General features: G+C 45.5%; 1 pseudogene; it reads left to right on the top strand.

Moving 5' to 3' along the window:
* The first annotated feature begins 1147 nt into the window (after positions 1-1147).
* On the top strand, positions 1148-2845 carry LOC108308557 (annotated as a pseudogene).
* The last annotated feature ends 7549 nt before the right edge of the window (positions 2846-10394 follow it).

Genomic DNA, 10394 nt, shown 5'->3' with positions numbered 1-10394 from the left:
CTCATCTTGAATTGTAATCCCCACGTGTTAAGGGAGTGACCTGGTGGGAGGTGATTGGCTTATGAGGGCAGTTTCCCCCATGCTGTTCTCATAACAGTGAGTGAGTTCTCAAGAGAATGGTCGTTTTAAAGTGTAGCACTCCCCTTTGCTTGCTCTCTCTCTCCTGCCGCCTTGTGAAGAAGGTGCCTACTTCCCCTTGACTTTCTGCCATGATTGTAAGTTTCCTGAGGCCTCCCCAGCCATTCAGAACTGTGAGCCAATTAAACCTCTTTTATTTATAAATTACCCAGTCTCATGTAGCATCCTTATAGCAGTGTCAATTGCTATAATACACTACCTATGACCTGTAAGCTTCCACTTCAAGATATTCCACCCTTTTAACCTTAAACCAACATGTAACCTCCATGCATTCATGATTTTGCCTGTAGTTTCTGCTTTCCTGAAGTTTACCCCTGCCTTTAAAATCTTTTACCTGCCCCAGGTCTGGCGGCTCATACCTTTAATCCCAGAACTTTGGGAGGCCAAGGTGGTGGGACTGCTTGAGCCCAGGAGTTCAAAACTAGCCTGGGCAACATAGCAGACCTCATCTCTACTAAAAATAAAAAATTACCCTGTGTGGTGGCGGGCACCTTTAGTTCCAGTTACTTGGGAGGCTGAGGCTAGAGGATCACACAGGCTGCAGTGAGCTATGATCATGCCACTGCACTTTAGGCTGAGTAACAGAGGACAGAGCAAGACCCTTTCTAAAGAAAACCACCATCACCACCAAGAAAAAAACCTTACCTTGCAGGTCCTTGGCTTGTAGCCACTGGGGAGTTTGGGTCTTAAGCATGACCTGCTCTGATTCTTCTTGCTGGGCATCCTACAATAAATGCCTTTCTCTGTATCACTACAAACACCTCTGGGTGGGTATCTGGATTTGCTGCTCTGGGTGAGTAAACCTCAGTTTGGTTCTAGAACATAACTGGCATTGCAAGCCATTCAGTTGGTCTTTATCTGACACAAACGCATCATTTATATGTCAAGTCTACCCCCATCTTTCCCCCTTTATCCTGGGACAATTAAAACATTGCTTCTTTTCATTTTTTTTCCCAGTGGGTTTGCCAACAGAACACAGGTATTGTCAAAACTACTTCTAAAAGCCAAAATGGTAAAGGAAAAAGCTCATATCCACATTGTCAGCATTGGACTCATAGATTCAGGCAAGTCCATCTCTACTGGCCATCTGGTCTACAAATGCGGTGGCGTTGACAAAAGAACCATTGAAAAATTTGAGAAGGAGGCTGCGGAGATGGGAGAGGGCTCCTTCAAGTATTCCTGGGTCTTGGATAAACTGAAAGCTGAGTGTGAACGTGGTATCACCATTGATATCTCCCTGTGGGAATTTGAGACCAGCAAGTACTACGTGACTATCATTTATGCCCCTGGACACAGAGACTTCATCAAAAACATGATTACAGGGACATCTCAGGCTGACTGTGCTGTCCTCATTGTTGCTGCTGGTGTCAGTGAATTCGAAGCTGGTATCTCCAAGAATGGGCAGACCCGTGAGCGTGCCCTCTGGCTTACACACTGGGTGTGAAGCAACTAATTGTTGCTGTTAACAAAATGGATTCCACTGACCCACCTGACAGCCAGAAGAGATGCACGGAAATCGTTAAGGAAGTCAGCACTTGCATTAAGAAAATTGGGCTGGGGGCTGTGGCTCATGACTGTAATCCCAGCACTTTGGGAGGCTGAGGCAGGTGGGCTACCTGAGGTCAGAAGTTCGAGACCAGTCTGGCCAACATGGTGAAACCCCACCTCTACTAATACAAAAATTAGCCGGGTGTGGTGGTGCACGCCTGTAATCCCAGCTACTCAGGAGGCTGAGGCAGGCTAATTACCTGAACTCAGGAGGTGGGGGTTGCTGTGAGCTGAGATTGTGCCATTGCACTCCAGCCTGGGCAACAAGAGTGAAACCCTGTCTCAAATAAATAAATAAATAAATAGGCTACAAGCCCGACACAGTAGCATTTGTGCCAATTTCTGGTTGGAATGGTGACAACATGCTGGAAAGTGCTAACCTGCCTTGGTCCAAGCGATGGAAAGTCACCTGTAAGGATGGCAATGTCAATGGAACCCGCTGCTTGAGGCTCTGGACTGCGTCCTACCACCAGTTCCTCCAGCTGACAAGCCCTTGTGTCTGCGTCTCCAGGATGTCTGCAAAATTGGTGATATTAGTACCGTTCCCGTTGGCTGAGTGGAGATTGGTGTCCTCAAATCTGTTATGGTGGTCACCTTTGCTCCAGTCAGTGTTACAACTGAAGTAAGGTCTGTTTAAATGCACCATGAAGGTTTGAGTGAAGCCATTCCTGGGGACAATGTGGGCTTCAATGTCAAGAATGTGTCTGTGGAGGATGTTTGTCATAGCAACGTTGCTGGTGACAGCAAAAATGACCACCAATGAAAGCAACTGGCTTCACTGCTCAGGTGATTATCCTAAACCATCCAGGCCAAATCAGTGCTGGCTATGCCCCTGTACTGGATGGCCACATGGCTGACACTGCATGCAAGTTTGCTAAGCTGAATGAAAAGATTGATTGCTGTTCTGGTCAAAAGCTGGAAGATGGCCCTAAATTCTTAAAGTCTGGTGATACTGCCATCATTGATATGGCTCCTGAAAAGCCCATGTGTATTGAGAGCTTCTCAGACTGTTCACCTCTGGGTCGCTTTGCTGTCCATGATAAGAGACAGACAGGTGCCATGGGTGTCATCAAGGCAGTGGACAAGAGGGTTGTTGGAGCTGGCAAGGTCACCAAGTCTGCCCAGAAAGCTCAGAAGGCTAAATGAATATTATCCCTAATACATGCTACCCTGGTCTTAATGGGTGGAAGAGCAGTCTCAGAACTGTTTGTTTCAATTGGCCATTTAAGTGTAATAGTAAAAGACTTGTTAATGATCACAATGCATTGTAAAATCTTCAGAAGGAAAGGAGAATGTTTTGTGGACATTTTTTTTTCATGTGGCAATTTTAAGTTATTAGTTTTTTAAATCAGGACTTTTTAATGGAAACAACTTGATCCAAAATCTGTCACAGAATTTTGAGACTCCTTAAAACAAAGTTTAATGAGGAGAAAAACCCCACACATTATTACCAGACCCGAAAATGATCACAAATCAAATCATTGGATGGATTCCATGCTGGTTGTCAGGGCGATGATCCAGAATGTGCTAGTATTTGTGAACACACTAAAATTTTAATAAGTTCTTGCTGAGCACTTATAAATCCCTAAATGTAAATCTGCAAGCTTTCAGGGAGACTTTAATGGCAGTTTTGGTCTCCAGTCTTCAAGACAAGATCTGTTTTTTAGCATGTTCCAGCTCTGCCTTTTCTCTGGCCCTTTCCTATTCCTTGCGTCAGCCTGTATCAATCCATTTTCATACTGCTATGAAGAAATACCTGAGACTGTATAATTTATAAAGAAAACGTGGTTTAATGGACTCACATGGCTTTCTACATGGTTTTTTGATGAATCCTCACAATCATGGCGGAAGGCAAGGAGGAGCAAAGGCATGTCTTACATGGCAGCAGACAAGAGGGCATGTGCAGGGGAACTGCCCTTTATAAAACCACCGGATCTTGTGGGACTTATTCACTACCATGAGAACAGCATGGGAAAACCAGCCCCCACGATTCAATTTCCTCCCACTGGGTCCCTCCCACTACACATGGGATGCTGGAAGCTACAGTTCAAGATGAGATTTGGGTGGGGGCACGGCCAAACCATATCACAGACTAATGTATCTCCTGTCCTTCCTGGACCATACACACTGTCTAACATCCAGGAGTCTTTGCATTTGCTGTTTCCTTTGTCTGCAAGGCTTTTACTCTCCTTCCCCAGATGGAAAATTGTTCCCCACTCTTCGCATCTGACCTACAGCTCAGTAAAGTCTTGTCTGATACCTCAGGGTGAGTCTGGGTCCTCTGTATCAGAGAACTGATGATTTATCATTTGATAATTGTTTATTTACATGCTTGAGAGTCTGGACCTTATTTTTGTGATGTTTAGTACAGAGATGGATACCAATTGGGAACTGAGTCAATTTAACAGTTATGTTTACTCACCCAGTGTCTCATTGCTCCTTCAGCTCTCATGGAAACCTCAATTTTCTTTTCATGAATCATCTCTCCCTCACTCTCAGTCTCAGTTTGGGTGGGACTGGTCCTACCTCTGTTCTCAAGAGGTGGGAATCTAACGCAGGCCTGGCCAATCAAAGGACTGAAACTCCCTCACTACAACCATTGGTTCACGGATCAGCACATGACCCAAAGTGGGCCAATGAAAGGCTGACTTGATATTTTTGCTAGAGTGGTGGGAAAAGAAGCATTCCCTTTCTTTGGGCGAGCACTAAGCTCATGGGATGTAAGCTTAAAGCTGCTAGGATTCTATCTTAGCCACCAGGTAGAGAAAACCTGATTAAAAATGAAGTCAACTTTGTGGAAAGAAGAGCCAAGTGATAGAGACTGAGAAATTCTACATGATGTTGTGCCCCTGGATCCAACTGTGCCTGAAGCTAGAACTACAGATGGTCTTTTGTGAACCAGAACATATTCATTTTCTAGTTAAGTCAGTGTGAGTTGTGTTGGGTTTTGGTCATTTGCCATAATACAGCATGCAGTTCACCACCTGAGGATCAGTATAGGTGGGTTCTCAGCAGAGCAAGATGTTAAACAAAAGACAGACAGGCAAACAGGCACACGGATGATCTCTGATGATGAGGCACTTCTTTCCACCTCTTTTCAGAGCGGAGCCACCCCACCCTTCCTCACTGGATGCTTGGCTTGTGTCTGGAACAGCCAGGGCAGGGCGCCAGTACCAGGCAGGCTGCAAATATTACAAAACGTCTGGGGAAAACGGCATTGTTTCCGATTTATGTTTTTGCTTCCCCTCTTGTCTCCTGCATTTTTGCTTTTATTTAAGGCTGTGTTCAGTGTTGTAATTACTTTTTTAATTGGTAGCATCTGCGTCTGGGGCATGTGGTTTCCTGCCGACGCTGGGCCTGACGCTGTAAACAAATGCTGGCACTGGTGGGAGGCTCCTGCTGAAATATCGCCCCTAAATAAATAAAAGGCGAATTAGATATTGGAAAATAACTTTAAATTACATTTGAATTCTTGGGGAATTACATCTTACATCTGTGTTAGGGACAAATGAGTTTGCCGTAAATAAGACATCTAGAGCGATTGCCCAGGGAGGACAGCGGTGTTGGACAGTGTCTGGGAGGAGAGAGAACAAGAATAGATCTTTCAAAGGGAGGTGAGGGGCGAAACAGAGGGGACTTCTTAAGGGATGGTCATGGGAATGAGGTGAGTTGCGGAGAGGTGTCAATCTTGAGAAACCTTGGATATATCTGCTGGATCTGCCAAAGAGATTAGGACTCTTGAAAGGAAAGTCATTAGGTTAATTAACTATGTTACTCCCTGCAGATGGAAGGAGGAGCTGGCGTTATGATGTACCTAGTACCTACTGGATGCCTGAAAAACATGGAGGTCATATAGTCACCGGCTTTGGTGACAGGGACCTGGGTACAAATACTGGTGTTGTCACTACCACTGCTGACCAGCAGGCGGACAGGTGATGACAAGGAACTTCAGTCTCCTGACCTTGTTACTGAAGAAGCTCATGGCAGGGAGGTTCCTATGTTTACCAGCAGGGGTATTGGCATCAGCCTGACTTGGGTTGAAGCTTCTGTTCTTCCAGTTCCTAGTACGTACCTTTGGGCAAGTCATTTACCTCTCTGACCCTCAGTTTCTTCATCTGTGAAATGGGGACCATCACGAAAGTGACTTGTCTCTGAGAGTTGCTGTGAGGATTAAATATAATGAATATTTGCCCAGCACAATTAAATGTATGGAATGGTAATTAATACTATTAAGTCATGTTATTTGCACAAGGGTCTTGTGTAATAGGATGTTAAAATTGAAGTCTCACTTAGGCATGAAGATAAGATAGAAGGCAAATTTTGAGTGAGGTGCCAAATCACTGTATGCAGGTTTTTTTTTTTTTTTTTTTTTTTTTTTTTTTTTTGGGTTTTTTTTTTTTTTTTTTTTTTTTTTTTTTGAGATGGAGTCTTTTTCTGTCACCAGGCTGGAGTGCAGTGGTGTGATCTCAGCTCGCTGAAGCCTCCATCTCCTGGGCTCAAGCGATTGTTGTGCCACAGCCTCCTGAGTAGCTGGGATTACAGGCACCCATCCCCACACCTGGCTAATTTTTGTACTTTTAGTAGAGATGAGGTTTCACCATGTTGGCCAGGCTGGTCTTGAACTCCTGACTTCAAGTGATCTGTCCTCCTCAGCCTCTCAAAGTGCTGAGATTGCAGACAGGAGCCACTGCACCTGGCTATGCAGATTTTCAAATGAAATAGTTGGACTTATGTTCCACAGTTCTCAATACCCTTTTACGTGCTTCAGAAATATAAAAGAATGGAGAATGAAGAGGAGGATAATAATTTGTAAAGAAGATATTTATACAGAAAGCACTCTTGCAAGCCTTAACCTCTCCCTACTTTAGGGAATAAAGGGTACTTGCTCTCTTTATCTCAAATCTAGGGATGGGTGTGCAGAGCACAGCCTTAAGACATGAGATATATTAGTCGGGATAGGGCAGGCTTTGCTGCAGTAACAAATAAACCCAGAAATCTCAGTAGCTTAATCCAGTAACAATTTATTTCAAGCTCAAGTTGAAGTCTGGTGCAGTTCAGGTTGTCCTCCTCCTCTTACAGTGGTGCTGTCTGGAACTCATTGCCTTTAAGGGAGAAAAGACGGAGGACGGAAACATCTGGATCTTAAGTGCCTCTGTCCAGAAGAGACACACGGCCATGCCATTGACTTCACTGGCCACAACTTGTTTCATGGCCCCCATCCAAATGCAGCAGAGACTGAGACACAGAGGAGCACATAGGTATTTGGTGAGCACTATCAACTCTTAGAGGCTTTTCTCCCAGATGAGCTCGAAATGTGTTTCCTGCACATGCAGTTGGGAGACATGGAACACCGGTGCTTGAGTCACTTCCCTCCTTTCAAAGGGCAAAGCAGCCAATGGTACCAGGAAAACTCTGTTGGGTTCAGTTTGTACTTGTAGAGATTGTCCAGGCAAGGCATGTATGGCTGTTTCCCATAGACTAGCTAGGGGAGGGGGAGCTGACGTGGGATCACTGTGGGACCCATCCAGTAGGGCCTTCTGGAATGTGGAGGTGAATGCATAGGGCCAAGGAAAGACCCCTTGTAATAGAGATGCACCCAGACTTCAGATGGAACGGCTCTGGCAGGAAACTCCAAAGTGCTAGGAATTCCTCCGTGCGAGGATGAGTGTGCGTCATCTGCCAGGTCTAGGGAGACAAAGCCAGAGTGCACAGCAGGAGTTCATGTTAGTGCAATTCCTATCACTTTGCCCTCTTTTCTCCCCATGTACTAGCCCCAGAAGGGAGAGGTCTTAGTTTCCCAATTGCAGCAGACAGATTGAAGGGAAGACAGTCACACCTACCTTCCCAGTGCTAGCTTCCAGTCAGACACAGAGTGGATCTGGGGAAACTGCAAGATTGATGGCTACATTGAGTTCAGCGTTGCATACATACTTTGGTCTGGACACACTATTTATTGAATTGAGACTCCATTTTAATCTTTCAATAAATATTTACTGCATACCACCCCTCTCGATGCTGGGTTACATTGTCAAACAAAACACAGATGTCTGCTCTTGTGGGGCTGACATTTCTAGTGCTGGTGTCATTGGGCAGTCAAGGGCAGAAGAGTCTCAGGGGTCTGGGGGAAGTTTCCAACCAAGGCAGGAGAAGATACGTCTTACTGAATGAAGTTTAAAGGCATGAGGAGCACAGGAATTAAGCTTCAGTTACATCTTGAGCCATTCTCATTAAAAACAAATTTTTAAAAATTTGCTTTAAGTTCTGGGTTACCTGTGCGGAACGTGCAGGTTTGTTACACAGGTATACATGTGCCATGGTGGTTTGCTGCACCCATCAACCTGTCATCTAGGTTTTAAGCCCTGCATGCTTTAGGTATTTGTTCTAATGCTCTCCCCGTCCTGTGTCCATGTGTTCTCATTGTTCGACTCCCACTTATGAGTGAGAACATGCGGTGTTTGGTTTTCTGTTCCTGTGTTGGTTTGCTGAGGATGATGGCTTCCAGCTTCATCCATATCTCTGCAAACGACACGATCTCATTCCTTTTATGGCTGCATAGTATTCCATGAACCGTTCTTATTTTATGTACTAATTGCACTTGTCAGGAAGGCCTTAGTTTCCCAACTTTATAGACAAAAGAACTGAAGTTACCTGAGGCCACACAGGTTGGAAGTGGCAGAGCCAGGATTGCACGTTCAGGCCTGTCTGGCTCCAACACCCTTTCTCTTTCCGTGGTATAACTAACTGCCTGCTGGAGCCTTATTCCCTTTCATGGGAGTCTCATTCACCATTCCAGAAAAGCTATTGGGGTATTCCAGGACTCTCACCCTGTCATCCTGCAGCTCCTTGAAGATGGGCACAGAGGAAGCAAAGACAGACTCCCGGATGGGCCGAGACGGCTGCTGCTTTGGAAGCTCTGAGATCCAGGACTATCTGCAGGACAGTTCTCTGGGTAGTCTTAGACAGACCCAGTTCTCTCTGCTTTCTTGCTTGTAGTTTTCAAGAGTAACTGCAGAATATGCTGGAAATGCAACATCCTGGGGGAAGGAGAAACTGCCTAGGCTCTGCGCCAGTCCCTCCTAGAACGAAACATCCTACCACGACAGGAAAGGGATCCAGATCCACACCCCAAGAGGGGGTTCTTGGATCTCAAGCAGGAAAGAATTCAGGGCGACTCCGCAAAGTGAAAACAAGTTTATTAGGAAAGTAAAGGAATAAAGAATGGCCATTCCATAGACAGAGCAGCCCTGAGGGCTGCTGGGTGCCCATTTTTGTGGTTATTTCTTGATGATATGCTAAACAGGGGGTGGATTATTCATGCCTCCCCTTTTTTGGACCATATAGATAACTTCCTGACATTCCCATGGGATTTGTAAACTGTCCTGGTGCTGGAGGGAGTGCAGCAATGTGGACACCCAGAGGTCGTGCTTATTACCATCTTAGTTTTGGTGGGATTTGACTAGCTTCTTGTCTGCAACCCGTTCTTATCAGCAAGGTCTTTATGACCTGTGTTTTGTGCTGACCTTCTATCTCATCCTGTGACTTAGAATGCCTTAACCATCTGGGAATGCAGCCCAGTAGGTCTCAGCCTCCTTCTACCCAGCCCCTATTCAAGATGGAGTTTCTCTGGGTCACAAGCCTCTGACACTACCATGCTTTAGTCCAGTGAGTCCTGGGACAACCGGGGTATAAAACCCAGGGCAGGCTGCTTGTCAGAGTCCCTCAGCTGTGGTGCCAGTGGGCAAGGGTAGACAAGACTCCATCCTTCCTGGGCAGCTTTCCTGAGCCTTTCGGGACTGGTTGCCAGCATTTTAGACTTCTGCTGCCTCTGGGAGTAATAAACCTGCTTCACGTAACTTGTGGGGAAGTGTTCCATCTCACTGGGTTCATGCAAGAGATAGAAGCTGGCGCAGCCTGAGGTGCAGTGGGCAAAGTGTTTAGAGTCCTTCCCTGGGACTGATACCTGTGAACGGTGAATCTGCTTTGTACCATTCCCGTCATAGACTCCAGCAGGACCTGAGGACAAAAGACCCAGTGAGTCCACCGTCCTCATGATGATGACCATAGACAGGCATCTGGGTGACTTGCCCTGTGACAGCCTGCTTCCTTCTACCCCAAGTGAGACCAGGGGTGCCCATCGCTGGCAGGGGAAGGTCGTGAAAGCTGCAGAACAGCTGCTATGAGCACAGGAGAGGGGAAGCTCCCCATTTGTTGATCCAGAGTCACAAACTCCCATCGTTCAGTCCTGTTTTGTCTTTATTATTTTCACCACTTCTTGGCACCCCCTATATTTTTATTTATTTAGTCTTTGTATTAGTCAGGATAGGCTGGGTTATGCTGCAGTAACAAATGGTCCCCAGATCTCTGTGCCTCACAAAGAAAAGTTACTTTCTTCCCTATGCTATGCGGTCATTGTGGGTTGGTTGTGGCTTTGCTGCCTGTCATCTTCACTCCAGGGCCCAGGCTGAAGGAACAGCCCCTAGCTGGAACATTGTCAGAAGAGTGAAGACAGAATAGGGTACACTATGCGCCTGTTCTTAAAACATCTTCTCACATTTCACTGGCTAGATTGGCTGAAGCAAGTAATGTAGCTGCTTTTTTTTTTTTTTTTTTTTTTTTTTTTTTTTTTTTTTTTTTTTTTTTTTTTTTTTTTTTTTTTTTTTTTTTTTAGCTCATCAGTCATCATTAGTGTTATTGTATTTTATGTGTGG

The sequence above is a fragment of the Cebus imitator genome, unplaced genomic scaffold (assembly GCF_001604975.1).
Source record: "Cebus imitator isolate Cc_AM_T3 unplaced genomic scaffold, Cebus_imitator-1.0 Scaffold85, whole genome shotgun sequence".
In the NCBI taxonomy this organism is placed as follows: Eukaryota; Metazoa; Chordata; class Mammalia; order Primates; family Cebidae; genus Cebus; species Cebus imitator.
Note: the sequence above shows the minus strand (reverse complement) of the source record. Positions and strands in the feature narration are given on the sequence as shown.